Source organism: Schistocerca serialis, chromosome 2 (assembly GCF_023864345.2).
Source record: "Schistocerca serialis cubense isolate TAMUIC-IGC-003099 chromosome 2, iqSchSeri2.2, whole genome shotgun sequence".
Taxonomy (NCBI): Eukaryota; Metazoa; Arthropoda; class Insecta; order Orthoptera; family Acrididae; genus Schistocerca; species Schistocerca serialis.
The window spans coordinates 154,175,758-154,191,317 of NC_064639.1; positions in this window are offsets into that span (position 1 = coordinate 154,175,758).

The following is a 15,560-nucleotide window of genomic DNA, read 5'->3' on the forward strand; positions in this document are numbered from 1 at the left end:
AAATTGCACCCCTCTGAATCAACCGCTAGCTCTGCTGAACGGACGCGCTACAGCCCTGACGCAGCGGATGACAAATTTTCTCGCTGCGTGGATGCGGGCAGAAGGGGGACGGTCAGCTTGTGCTGTCTGGGTGCAAGATATCGTCTGCAAGGGCCAAGCCGGGACGCGATCTCGTGCCCTACCGGGTCCAAGCGTATCCTGAACAACCGACAGAGGCGCCATGGGGGTAACTGGAGCTGCTGAGGCTCTATTAAAAAAACGGTCGCTAATTGTTTCCCTTTGGCTCTCTTCTGAGTGACGACGTGCAGCGCCTGAGGAAATAGGCAGCCGCGCTACGGAGGGCAGGCGCACGGCTTCTGGCACGGACGGTACATGCTGTCGGCCACGCCTCCAGGCGAGAACAGGAGCCGTTACAGTCAGCAAAATTCTTCTGGGTTTGAGGCCGCATTGTCGACTATAAAATTCCGTCGCTTCGGTGGCTGTTGAAAGGCGCCTTCCTCATGGTATATTTTATAGTTGACAATGCGGCCTCAAATCCAGACTGTGCAGTAGTAGCGAATTCCCATGCTGGCGTTTGCGACGACATATACACACGTGCCGCGCCGCCGTCATCCGGATCAGCAGGGGCATTATGTACTCTTCGACGGAATAAAAAGTCAATGCCAAACTTACCTCTGTAACTCTGTACGCCCCGGCGTGATTCGTCACTCTCCCAAATCATGTCTGTCGGTCATCCTGGCGCATTACAACCACCGATGTCGGTGAGAGTGTGGGAACAACAACAACAACAACAACAACAACAACAACAATTTGGTACCAGAGTGGTCGTTTCACTTTCCAACACAAGTTGTGTCGAAATGTGTTCATCCACGTCCAGCACCACCGTTTGTAAGAGAACTGGTTTTGGTGAGTGCTGAGTGAGGCAGTGGCACATAGCGTCGGATCGGTTCTATCAGCTCAACACAATCTGGTGCGATGAGTCTAGTTTTATTTATGTTATTTTTGGTGTTTGCTCTCGGTTACACAGTTAATTGTGTGAGCTAGGATACGTGATGTTTAATGTTACTTTTGGAAGCCACAGGAACCCATGTAGTTATCTTTATTTAGAGGTAATGACGGACACGATAATTAAGTGCCACTGTGGGGTCCATTTTTTAATCAGTCTGGGCCACGATTTGCCGTGTAGCAGCTACTGGTGCCGTGCGTAAGCGAATTAGTCATGTAACTAGGAGCTGTAGATGGGCGATGATTCGCCAGAAGAATTAATTAATTGTTGGATTTTTGTGCGCTTGGGGTGGTTAAACGTGAGTTGCTGTTGTAAATCGGTTGAGTTAAGACAGAAGTAGAGCACCCAAAAAGGTACAAACACTTGCTAGTACTACCGCCGAAGCAGTTGTTGCTTTAACACAGTGAGTGCACGTGTTGAAAAAGGAACTGAAGTATGAGAGTCACAGAAATTTCATACTTAATCGTACTTTAGAAACTGGGAAAGCAAGTCAAATTCAGCTGCAATTGGAGTCACATGAGAATAAGTCAGGACTGAGAGTGCCTTCCGTTACGTACGACCTGACAGTGGTCACATTAATTCATCCCTTCTCCGACAAGGCAACGTAGGACGTGACAATTTTTATTTAGGATGTTTGCAGAAGCGCACGGGTGATCAGACGAGATAACCCTGCATGTTGCTAGTATGCGATTACCAGGCTACGGCAAAGCGTATTTTGTATACCATGATACCCAGAGTAAAGAACAAACGTTTCAGGAGGCGGCCGCTGCACTGTGCCGTCTGGGCTGTAGCGGAAGCAATATAGTGTGTGGTATTTTCTGAAGACACTAACTATTTGTACTTTGTCAATGCAGCGCAACGGTTCAGCGAAGCGTTCCGGAATAGAATCAGTAAACTGAATGTAGAGACACATATACAGGCCCAGAATGCTAAAGCTAATAAGGTGTTGCTGAAAGAGGCAGAAAATAGAGCAGTGGATGTTTTTCTGGGTGGTATGTTCTCAGAAATGTCACTGAGAAAAATCCAGAGGACTTAGCATCAGCTCTTAGGGTAGTAACACACGTAGAGGATGTGGATATTGCAACAAAGCAACGAGTTGATCACCGGATGTTCCTTTCTGAAATCAGCAGTTACAGATGTGGTCGGGAAGGGCACATAAGGAAGCAATGTTGACAACCAGAGAGCTACGTGTGTGGTGGAGTGAGTCACCGGGCAGCTGGCTGTAGTGGCAGGATAGGTGAGAAGCACCGACAAGAGTGCCAGCCTTTAAAGGCAAACGGGAAAGCTTCAACCGTCTGAAGGTATACCGACAGTTCGTAACACTGCACAAGTTAGTGCAGAGACGGAATGCTATCGAGTGCGCTTGGTGAGTGGCAGGAAACACAGACTTTTGGTGGACGCAGGGGCACATATATTCCTTATAAGTCCTAACAGTACTGCTTCTTCTCAGCTGTGGTGTTCTTTAAGTATTTTATACGTGCATCCTGTTTTTTTAACAGATTTCATTATATCCTTATGACAGCTTTTCTCTGAGAACTTCTGCTACTACCCTATATACCACAATAGTTAGATTTGGGAGCTCTGTGTTATCTTTGGTTCGAAAGTTTGCTACCTTTTTATATAATTTCCTTTACCAAAGAAGATCGATGTCCGTTTCAAGCAGCTGCACTTCGTAAACGCATTGAACTTGTAGATTATTTACATGTTTGCTCATTTTCTTCCACTTCGTGAAAGATTTAGTCTTAGAATGAATAAAAGATAATATGATCCTATATCTTGTTCTTTACAAACTATTGTGTTTCTTACTTGAGTAGCTATCTTCTCATGTACCAAGGTGTATTCAATTATAGACTTAAGAGCTCCATTGGCTCGCTCAGTAGAGAGAGACTGTTTAAAACTAGTACCAAACTCATTAATCCTTGCGCTGCATTATTTCTCAAAAAAAAAAAAAAAAGGTTGAAATGGCTCTGAGCACTATGGGACTTAACTTCTGAGGTCATCAGTCACCTAGAACTTAGAACTACTTAGACCTAACTAACCTACGGACATCACACACATCCATGCCTGAGGTAGAATTCGAACTTGCGACCAAAGCGGTCGCGCGGTTCCAGACTGAAGCGCCTAGAACCGCTTGGCCACACCAGCTGGCCATTTGTTTTAAGGTTTGGTGGAAGTATCTGTTATCTTCCCTGTCTTACATATAAAGGAGAGCATATTCTTTCGTCAGGTTGGCAGAAGCACCCGATCCCCTCTGCAAATGGAGCTTGGGAGTTGTGGCAGTTCCTGAAGGCGAACTTAGATTTTGCTGGAATTCGCTCCTGTTAATGCTGACGGATCCCCTTTTTCTGTACTTTAAGAATTTAAGCTCCGCTCAGGCAGTAGCGTGATCTATCTTCTGAGCAATCTGTAGTTAACTCAGGTGGCTATGCATCTCTAACACTCAGTTATCCATATGAAATAAATGTCAAATTCATCTAGTTTTTCCGAGCTGCACAAATATGGAAGTCTTATTAGTTTTTTCTGCCTACTGTCTTCAGTGGAGTTTATAGTCATTTTACAAGGGCTGTTCGGAAAGTAAGGTCAGATCGCTCGTAAAATGGAAACCACACAGCCGGCCGCTGTGGCCGAGTGGTTCTAGGCGCTTCAGTCGGGAACCGCGCGACTGCTACGGTCGCAGGTTCGATTCTTGCCTCGGGCATGGTTGTGTGTGATGTCCTTAGGTTTAAGTAGTTCTAAGTTCTAGGGGACTGATGACCTAAGATGTTAAGTCCCACAGTTCTCAGAGCCATTTGAACCATTTTGGAAACCACAGTGACAATCAGAATTTTTTTATTCGCAACAGTTAGCCACACATTCCAACTACCTCTCTAAATAGTCGCCGCCACGACGTAGACATTTGTCGTAGCGTTGTACAAACTTTCCAGTACCCTCGTCACAGATCGCAGACGCCTATGCTTTCCGCCAATTCTCTGTGCTGATCTGCCTTTCGTTGTTCATGACAAAATGTTGTCTTCAAAGCCAGTGGTTCATGTGAGCAGAGATGAACATCGGAGGACGCCAATTAGCGGCTGTATTCTGGGTGATCAAACACTTCCCATCGAAAACGCTACAGAAACTTCTTCATTGCCCATGCTGAATGCGGCTGAGAATTGTCTTGAAGAAAGAAATACATGATATATATGTTATATGGGCTGCATAGCTTCAGGCGAAATTTCTTAGATCCTCACATTAGCGGGAGACCCTGTTGTTTTCAGCTGAAAAGAGCGACGTGAATCGATCGACAGGCACTGTCCAACTTACGTGTGCAAAGATCCATCGGATTTTCACATTGGTTTCCATTTCAAACTAAATCAGACCTCACTTTCCGAATACGCCTCGCATTTTAGGTGCTACAGTCTTCAGAATATTTCTCAATATTATTCACGGTCATTAGATCCCTTAATTAGATTATATAATGATTTTGTGCTCCATCTGACATATTTTGAGATGCCATATGCCCTACAATTTTTATATTGTTAGGCAACCCTTAAATAGTGAACATAACCAATTGAATTAATGTGTGTGTTTGCTCCGTCGTGACGTGTTCTTTTGTGCGGAGTGGTCATGAACTCTTTTTAATGATATGATAGATGCATTGGTGTTAATTAGTGCTAAACGCTCATATAATATTAAGGCAGGCATAGTTGGCATACAGACTATTGTACCGTAGTTTTATTCTTAATCGTATAACCTTTACTTTTAATTTATACTTTAACTCACGAAGTGTGGTCTCTCAGACCGCGCGAAAATGTTAGAACTTGCTTTCCTGGGCCATTTGTAGTGGAATGCTTCTATACTCTCTGTACCATCCTTAAAATGCCAAATGTACGATCAGTGGTAACTATGGACTCTTTTGGACGTAATCAGAGGCTTTTTCCGAGACTGGTATCGTAACCAATAGCGTTCCTGAACCACAGAGAGCATGGCAGGTCACACACACACACACACACACACACACACACACACACACAGTATATACAGGGTGTTTCAAAAATTACCGGTATATTTGAAACGGCAATAAAAACTAAACGAGCAGCGATAGAAATACACCGTTTGTTGCAATATGCTTGGGACAACAGTACATTTTCAGGCGGACAAACTTTCGAAATTACAGTAGTTACAATTTTCAACAACCGATGGCGCTGCAAGTGATGTGAAAGATATAGAAGACAACGCAGTCTGTGGGTGCGCCATTCTGTACGTCGTCTTTCTGCTGTAAGCGTGTGATGTTCACAACGTGCAAGCGTGCTGTAGACAACATGGTTTATTCCTTAGAACAGAGGATTTTTCTGGTGTTGGAATTCCACCGCCTAGAACACAGTGTTGTTGCAACAAGACGAAGTTTTCAACGGAAGTCTAATGTAACCAAAGGACCGAAAAGCGATACAATAAAGGATCTGTTTGAAAAATTTCAACGGACTGGGAACGTGACGGATGAACGTGCTGGAAAGGTAGGGCGACCGCGTACGGCAACCACAGAGGGCAACGCGCAGCTAGCGCAGCAGGTGATCCAACAGCGGCCTCGGGTTTCCGTTCGCCGTGTTGCAGCTGCGGTCCAAATGACGCCAACGTCCACGTATCGTCTCATGCGCCAGAGTTTACACCTCTATCCATACAAAATTCAAACGCGGCAACCCCTCAGCGCCACTACCATTGCTGCACGAGAGACATTCGCTAACGATATAGTGCACAGGATTGATGACGGCGATATGCATGTGGGCAGCATTTGGTTTACTGACGGAGTTTATTTTTACCTGGACGGCTTCGTCAATAAACAGAACTGGCGCATATGAGGAACCGAAAAGCCCCATGTTGCAGTCCCATCGTCCCTGCATCCTCAAAAAGTACTTGTCTGGGCCGCCATTTCTTCCAAAGGAATCATTGGCCCATTTTTCAGATCCGAAACGATTACTGCATCACGCTATCTGGACATTCTTCGTGAATTTGTGGCGGTACAAACTGCCTTAGACGACACTGCGAACACCTCGTGGTTTATGCAAGATGGTGCCCGGCCACATCGCACGGCCGACGTCTTTAATTTCCTGAATGAATATTTCGATGATCATGTGATTGCTTTGGGCTATCCGAAACATACAGGAGGCGGCGTGGATTGGCCTCCCTATTCGCCAGACATGAACCCCTGTGACTTCTTTCTGTGGGGACACTTGAAAGACCATGTGTACCGCCAGAATCTAGAAACAATTGAACAGCTGAAGCAGTACATCTCATCTGCATGTGAAGCCATTCCGCCAGACACGTTGTCAAAGGTTTCGGGTAATTTCATTCAGAGACTACGACATTATTGCTACGCATGGTGGATATGTGGAAAATATCGTACTATAGAGTTTCCCAGACCGCAGCGCCATCTGTTGTTGAAAATTGTAACTACTGTAATTTCGAAAGTTTGTCTGCCTGAAAATGTACTGTTGTTCCAAGCATATTGCAACAAACGTTGTATTTCTATCGCTGCTCGTTTAGTTTTTATTGCCGTTTCAAATATACCGTTCATTTTTGAAACACCCTGTATATATATATATATATATATATATATATATATATATATATATATATATATATATTACCGCTGGAAGTATTTCGTAAACCACATCAAATACTGACGAATCGATTCCACAAACCGAACGTGAGGAGAGGGGCTAGTGTAATTGGTTAATACAAACCATAAAAAAAGGCACGGAAGTATGTTTTTAACACAAACCTACGTTTATTTTTAAATGGAACTGCGTTAGTTTTGTTAGCACATCTGAAAATATAAACAAATACGTAATCAGTGACGTTTGTTGCATTGTAAAATGTTAATTTCATCCGGAGATATTGTAACCTAAAGTTGACGCTTGAGTACCACTCCTCCGCTGTTCGATCGTGTGTATCGGAGAGCACCGAATTACGTAGGGATCCAAAGGGAACGGTGATGGACCTTAGGTACAGAAGGGACTGGAACAGCACATTATGTCCACATGCTAACACCTTTTTATTGGTCTTTTTCACTGACGCACATGTACATTACCATGAGGGGTGAGGTACACGTACACACGTGGTTTCCGTTTTCAATTACGGAGTGGAATAGAGTGTGTCCCGACATGTCAGGCCAATAGATGTTCAATGTGGTGGCCATCATTTGCTGCACACATTTGCAATCTCTGGCGTAATGAATGTCGTACACGCCGCAGTACATCTGGTGTAATGTCACCGCAGGCTGCCACAATACGTTGTTTCATATCCTCTGGGGTTGTAGGCACATCACGGTACACATTCTTCTTTAACGTACCCCACAGAAAGAAGTCCAGTGGTGAAAGATAAGGAGAACGGGCTGGCTAATTTATGCGTACTCCACGTCCTATGAAACGCCCGTCGAACATCCTGTCAAGGGTCATCCTAGTGTTAATTGCGGAATGTGCAGGTGCACCATCATGCTGATACCACATTTGTCGACGCGTTTCCAGTGGGACATTTTCGAGCAACGTTGGCAGATCATTCTCTAGAAATGCGATGTTTGTTGCAGCTGTTTGTGCATCTGCAATGAAGTGAGGACCAATGAGATGGTCGCCAATGATTCCGCACCACACATTTATAGTCCACGGTCGCTGTCGCTCTACCTGTCTGAGCCAGCAAGGATTGTCCACGGACCAGTAATGCATGTTCCGTAGATTCACTGCCCCGTGGTTTGTGAAACCCGCTTCATCGGTAAACAGGTAGAACTGCAACGCATTCTCTGTTAATGCCCATTGACAGAATTGCACTCGATGATTAAAGTCATCACCATGTAATTGCTGATGTAGCGACACATGAAACGGGTGAAAGCGGTGACGATGCAGTATGCGCATGACACTACTTTGACTCAGTCCACCATCTCTCGCAATGTCCCGTGTACTCATGTGTGGGTTCATGGCAACAGCAGCTAACACACCAACTGCACCCGCTTCACTTGTGACGGGCCTGTTACGGACCCGTTTGCGTGCTACGACCATACCTGTTGCATACAGTTGGCGGTAGATGTTTTACAATGTGCGGCACGTTGGATGCTCTCTGTCCGGGTACCGTTCTGCATACACCCTCCAGGCTTCAGCTGCATTTCGTCGACACTCGCCATATATGAGTATCATCTCCGCCTTTTCAGAGTTCTAATACACCATGGTCACAGTTCCTACAACACTACACTATCACAGACGTCTGGTAACACGGTGTACTACAGTTGGTCTGCGTGCGGAGACGAATGCAGAATAACAATAGCAGCAAGCGCTACATGCGGACACTGCGACAGCTAGACCAAACCACAACAGAGCACTACTCGTAAACACGGTCGTCATCGTAAACATGTCCCTGCAGATTTATGAAAATACAAAGTACAGTCTCCAACAAATTTTACATATTCACATGTACCTTTACCTTTAATCCAAATAAATACAGTTTCATTTAAAGATATTTTACGTCTATTACGTGTATACAAGGAAAAGGGTGAGGGTGACATATATGATGATTTGCCAAAGTCTTTATTTGCGTTTTCACAAATATGGTATGTGCGGTAGGCTATGACGTCACGGTCGACGAAGCTTTCCAGTCCTGATACATTGGGTACGCCTGTACCACCTCGTACAATTGCGACAGTTAGCCAACCATTACCATGGGAGAATGTATCATTAAGATCAATACTGAAGTTAAGTCTACATCCACAAAAGACAGCGCCGACCGTGACCCGTGTTTGTTACAACACGCAACTGAACGTCGGAGGTTTCAAGCGTCAACTTTAGGTTACAATATCTCCGGATGTAATTAACATTTTACAACGCAACAAACGGCACTGATTACGTATTTGTTTATATGTTCAGATGTGCTAACAAAACTAACGTTGTTCCATTTAAAAAAACGTAGGTTTGTGTTAAAAACATACTTCCGTGCCTTTTTTTATGGTTTGTATTAAACAATTACACTAGCCCCTCTCCTCACGTTCAGTCTGTGGAATCGGTTCGTCAGCATTTGATGTGGTTTACGAAATATATCCAGCGGTAGCGTTTGGTGACTCACCCTGTATACTTTATCATTGCCCCTGCTGATTGTGACAGACATTTTTTTATCGCTGGCATGTCAGGAGTCGCGCTGCGAAGCCCGAGTGCGCGAATTTGGCTTCACCGTATATATATACATATATATGCCAGCGATAAAAAAATGTCTCTCACAAAATTTCGTCTGGCGAATACAGCCTACAGAAAAGGGACGGTAAAGAGTGGCAGTCTGGCAACACTGTAACCACATATACAGTAACTATCTCTGTCAGCACGTAACAGTTGTGCTGTACAGTTGGTGCAGTGAACAGAGGTTTGGGTTAGCATGGAGGAGGTTGTGGATCCGATCTTAGGTTGGGTCGCATTTTTTTTATTTGGTTGTTTCGTTCTGACATTTCATACTGTACTATACACCGTTTCTTACGACACACATACCCTAAATTTGCAACATTTTGTTACGCTGCACATAACAAATGCGTGGTTAGACAATTGAGAAACAGAAAGTTGAGACAAATACCTACTAAAACCATATCAGTCTCAAGATGCTAAAGATGATAGCACAGTACAATAACACAAAGTATCATTTATACTGCATGTAATATGAGCACTCAGATGTCGCACTTTAGCAACCATTGACAATAATAATGTCCACATTAATGGCCGCTTGACCTTCACAACAGAATACGTTGTCCTCAGCTGCTCAAAGCGACCTCCTTGCACGTCCAAACATTGCGCAACCCACCGGATCATACAGCTCTAGACCCTTCACAGCAAAGCTGCATCCACAGTAACAAGAGCAGCATGAACACGTGCTGCCAATTCTTCCACATTCATCTGTGGAGTAGAGTACATGTGCTCCTTCAGGTGTCCCCACAGGAAGAAATCCAGGGTATTTAGGTCAGGTGAACGCGGTGGCCACACAACTGAACTCCATGTCCGAGCCATTTCCCTGTAAATGTTCTGTCCAAATACCGTCGGACATTAATTCCAGAGTGTGGACGTGGACCATCATGTTGTAACCATATCCTCTACCAAACATTTAGCGGAACATCTTCCAGCGCATCAGGCAGATTGTTGAGAGGAATGCATGATACCTTCGTGCAGTCAACCTGTAACGCATCTTGTAGGGGCCCAAACATAGGTCGCCCTATATTCCGCCCCAGATGTTGATATCCATGGCCGCGGTTGACTTGTGGGCTAACCTCACACCAATGGTGGACATTGTGCATAGTGAAGACACACTCACAGGTGAATGCTGCTTCACCCAAACATATTACGGTGTTCACGAAGTCATCGTTGGCTTCCTTTTGTTATTAGAACCATTCATAGAATTGCATCCGCTGATGGCGATCAGCAGAATGCAGATATTGCGTGAAAGCATAATGACAGGTGTGCAGCCCATGCTCGTGCAGCATGTTAACGACCGTGTGTTGCGAGACACGCTGCTGCCTTGCTACGCTACGTATACTTCACTGAGGGTCTTGATGTATGACCTCCAGAATAGCTTCCTCACTATCTGGGGTGTGGCGAGTCCGTGGACGACGTCACGCGATGATGGAAGATGAGAACCTGACTCCCGAAGGCCCAGTTCCAGAAGACGAAACACATTTTTATCTGGATGGCGTCGACGAGGATATTTACCAGCATATTCACGAGCGGCAACACCATCCCGGTTATCAGATGCATCAAGGACCAGAAGCATACCCGCATATTCATCGTTTGTGTATGCCATACGTCTGCCACACTGATTTAGTGGTTTACAATGATGAAATTCTTTACGTGTACACATATACATTGGATTCTGTCACTGGTGTGCTACTTCGCTGGCAACTAGTCCCATTTTGGTGGACAGCGCATACAATATAAACCACTGTCAGTCCTGCGCGCCGTTCCACCTAACGCACATTACCCCCCCTGACAGATATTGTTTTGCATGATTTATTCCAACACCACTAATTGTGAAATGTTCGGTTTTGAATTACACTGTTTCCCTAAAGGCAATAGACGTGATGTTTCCACAGTCGCATTGGTAGAAAAATACACTACTAGCCATTAAAACTGCTACAGGAAGAAGAAATGCAGATGATAAACGGGTATTGATTGGACAAATATATTATGCACGATGTGATTACATTTTCACGCAGTTCGGGTGCATAGATCCTGAGAAATCAGTACCCAGAACAACCACCTCTGGCCGTAATAACGGCCTTGATACGCCTGGGCATTGAGTCAAACATAGCTTGGATGGAACGTACATGTACAGCTGCCCATGCAGCTTCAACACGATACCACAGTTCATCAAGAGTAGTGACTGGCGTATAGTGACGAGAGAGTTGCTTGGCCACCATTGACCAGACGTTTTCAGTTGGTGAGAGATCTGGAGAATGTGCTGGCCAGGGCAGCAGTCGAACATTTTCTGTATTCAGAAAGGCCGGTACAGGACATGCAATATGCCGTCGTGCATTACCCTGCTGAGATGTAGGGTTTCGCAGAGATCGAATGAAGGGTAGAGCCACGGTCGTAACACATCTGAAATGTAACGTCCACTGTTCAAAGTGCCGCCAATGCAAAGAAGAGGTGACGGAGACACGTAACCACCCCATATCATTACGCCGGGTGATACGCCAGTATGGCGATGACGAATACATGCTTCCAATGTGCGTTCTCCGCGATGTCGCCAAACACGGATGCGACCATCATGATGCTGTAAACAGAGCCTGGATTCGTCCGAAAAAAATGATGTTTTGCCTTTCGTGCACCCAGGTTCGTCGTTGAGCGCACCATTGCAGGCGCTCCTGCCTGTGATGCAGCGTCAAGGGTATCCGCAGCCATGGTCTCCGAGCTGATAGTCCATGCTGCTGCAAACGTCGTCGAACTGTTGGTGCAGATGGTTGGCTTGCAAACGTCCCCATCTGTTGACTCAGGGATCGAGACGTGGCTGCACGATCCGTTACAGCCATGCGGATAAGATGCCTGTCAACTAGACTGATAGTGATACGAGACCTTTGGGATCCAGCACGGCGTTCCGTATTACCCTCCTGTACCCACCGATTCCATATTCTGCTAACAACCATTGGATCGCGACCAATGCGAGCAGCAACGTCTCGATACGATAAACCGAAATCGCGATAGGCTACAATCCGGCCTTTATCAAGTCGGAAACGTCATGGTACGCATTTCTCCTCCTTACACGCGGCATCAAAAGAGCGTTTGACCAGGCAACGCCGGTCAACTGCTGTTTGTGTATGAGAAATCGATTGGAAACTTTCCTCATGTCAGCACGTTGTAGGTGTCGCCACCGTCGAGAGCCTTGTGTGAATGCTCTGCAAAGCTAAGCATTTGCGTATCACAGCATCTTCTTCCTGTCGGTTAAATTTCGCGCCTGTAGCACGTCATCTTCGTGGTGTAGCAATTTTAATGGCCAGCAGCCTAATAATAATAATAATAATAATAATAATAATAATAATAATAACAATGCATTGAGATACGTACTAAACAGCATGCGGTTACCAGACTCAACATAACTAGGCCATGGTGATAATACATATATATAGTAACATTATTCGCAAAGCACGTTGCTAGTTCTACTGGTAACATAAGGGCCTCACGAAGTGTAGTAGACCTGAACGAGGCAAGGATAATAGTTGGTACTAATCTATGGTACACAAAAAATAGGTTTCGCATCTAGTAGATGAAGTGGTGCGACTACATTGATGCCTATGACGTGGAAAGGGCGTCTTTCACAGTTGACCAATCTCCCATTCCTACGATTGTAGTATGTAATTGCAAATGTTTTCTAGAGGACGATTAAGATGCCGGATACCTTTCCACCTGGACTACATTTACCAAATAAAAAACGTGTGTCTCAACACAGGATCGAACCTACGACCTCCTGCATGCCAACCCAAAACTCTACCCACTGCACTAACTGTGCAACGCAGTTAGCATGTGTTGACATGAGGTTACAGTGTTGCCAATTTCCCACTCTTTAACGTTCTTTTTTGCCGGATATACTCGCCGGCCGAAATTTAGCGACAGGAGTAATCCATCGAACTACAGACCTACATCATTGACGTCGGTTTGCAGTAGGGTTTTGGAGCATATACTGTATTCAAACATTATGAATCACCTCGAAGGGAACGATCTACTGATAAGTAATCAGCATGATTCCAGAAAACATCGTTCTTGTGCTACGCAGCTAGCTCTTTATTCGCACGAAGTAATGGCCGCTATCGACAGGGGATGTCAAGATGATTCCGTATTTCTAGATTTCCGGAAAGCTTTTGACACCGTTCCTCACAAGAGACTTCTAATTAAGCTGCGGGCCTATGGGGTATCGTCTCAGTTGTGCGACTGGATTCGTGATTTTCTGTTAGGAAGGTCGCAGTTCGTTGTAATAGACGGTAAATCATCGAGTAAAACTGAAGTGATATCAGGTGTTCCCCTAGGGAAGCGTCCTGGGACCTCTGCTATTCCTGATCTATATAAATGACCTGGGTGACAATCTGAGCAGTTCTCTTAGGTTGTTCGCAGATGATGCTGTAATTTACCGTCTAGTGAGGTCATCCGAAGACCAGTATCAGTTGCAAAGCGATTTAGAAGAGATTGCTGTATGGTGTGGCAGGTGGCAGTTGACGCTAAATAACGAAAGGTGTGAGGTCATTCACATGAGTTCCAAAAGTAATCCGTTGGACTTCGATTACTCGATAAATAGTGCAATTCTGAAGGCTGTCAATTAAAGTAAGTACCTGGGTGTTAAAATTACGAACAACTTCAGTTGGAAAGACCACATAGATAATATTGTGCGAAGGCGAGCCAAAGGTAGCGTTTCATTGGCAGGACACTTAGAAGATGCAACAAGTCCACTAAAGAGACAGCTTACACTACACTCGTTCGTCTTCTGTTAGAATATTGCTGCGCAGTGTGGGATCCTTACCAGGTGGGATTAACGGAGGACATCCAAAGGGTGCAAAAAAGGGCAGCTCGTTTTGTATTATCACGTAACAGGGGAGAGAGTGTGGCAGATATGATACGCGAGTTGGGATGGAAGTCATTAAAGCAAAGACGTTTTTCGTCGCGGCGAGATCTATTTACGAAATTTCGGTCACCAACTTCCGAATGCGAAAATATTTTGTTGAGCCCAACCTACATAGGTCGGAATGATCATCAAAATAAAATACGAGAAATCAGAGCTCGAACAGAAAGGTTTAGGTGTTCGTCTTTCCCGTGCGCTGTTCTGGAGTGGAATACTAGAGAGATAGTATGAATGTGGTTCGGTGAACCCTCTGCCAAGCGCTTAAATGTGAATTGCAGAGTAATTATGTAGATGTAGATGTATCGCTGACATGTGAGGAGTCGGGGCGCGAAGCCCGAGTGCGCGAATTTCGCCTCCTCCTGTATATTTTGCAGACTATAGGTTGTCAAATGTCTTGTGATTAAGCTTTAGAGGGATAAGTAGTCGTCTGTGACAACCTGTTACAGAATAATGCATAAATTATTGACGATAGTGAATGAGTAATAGTTACTCTTACGTTGAATAATACTGAAAACAATAACCTCTCCGTATAAAGGAGATCTATTTCATTCCTCCACGCAGCAGAACTGATAGGTCGCAATGAAGTGGCTCACATTCCACGAGTGTGGAACGTTAGCTTTAAAGGAATTCCAGGTGAAATTGCATCAATTACGGGCACTTAGCGTGAAGTTACTCCGCGGAGCATGTCATTAGGCCAGATGACTGTGTTGTAGACGCCCTCCTAGTGCTTGTTCACGGTCTGCGCCACTAATTAACGTGATGCGCGCCAGGTTCTAATTAGTGAACAAACGGTCGCTGCTCGACACAGCGGTACGAGGTGGAGCCGCTGCCGGCTGCCCTTCGCCCCTCCCAAGACAATGGGCTCAGGCACTCATTTGCGATTCGTTAAGAGAGCGAGCTCACAGAGAACTCGTCTGCAACTTAATACGAAGCGTTCGTCGTTCTAAACAAGTGGTACCCAGCCCTGAAAGGTAAGAACTGTCGTACAATACCCGGAGACAAGTTCAGCGTATACTTAAGCCGTAAGGGGAACAAAAAATATAACTTTATTAATGACTGAAAGCAAATAATACACTAGCCAGTATGACAAATATTGAACCATGAAAAACCACACCGATATTTAATTAAATGTGTAGAGATGTTCATCACGTGACCGCTACGGTCGCAGTTTCGACTCCTACATCGGGCATGGATGTGTGTGATGTCCTTAGGTTAGTTAGGTTTAAGTAGTTCTAAGTTCTAGGGGGCTGATGACCTCAGCACTTAAGTCCCATAGTGCTCAGAGCCCTTTGAACCATTTGTTCATCACATAAGAAGTATTAAGTGATAAAATTTTCAATCCAGTCGGGACTGCTGCTCATCTATAACATCAGCAGGACGAGGGAATCTCAGGGGCACTAGTAATCGTTTGTATGCTATGTGGCATGGATGCAAACAGCCCCCGAATGTCATCTTCAGCAAT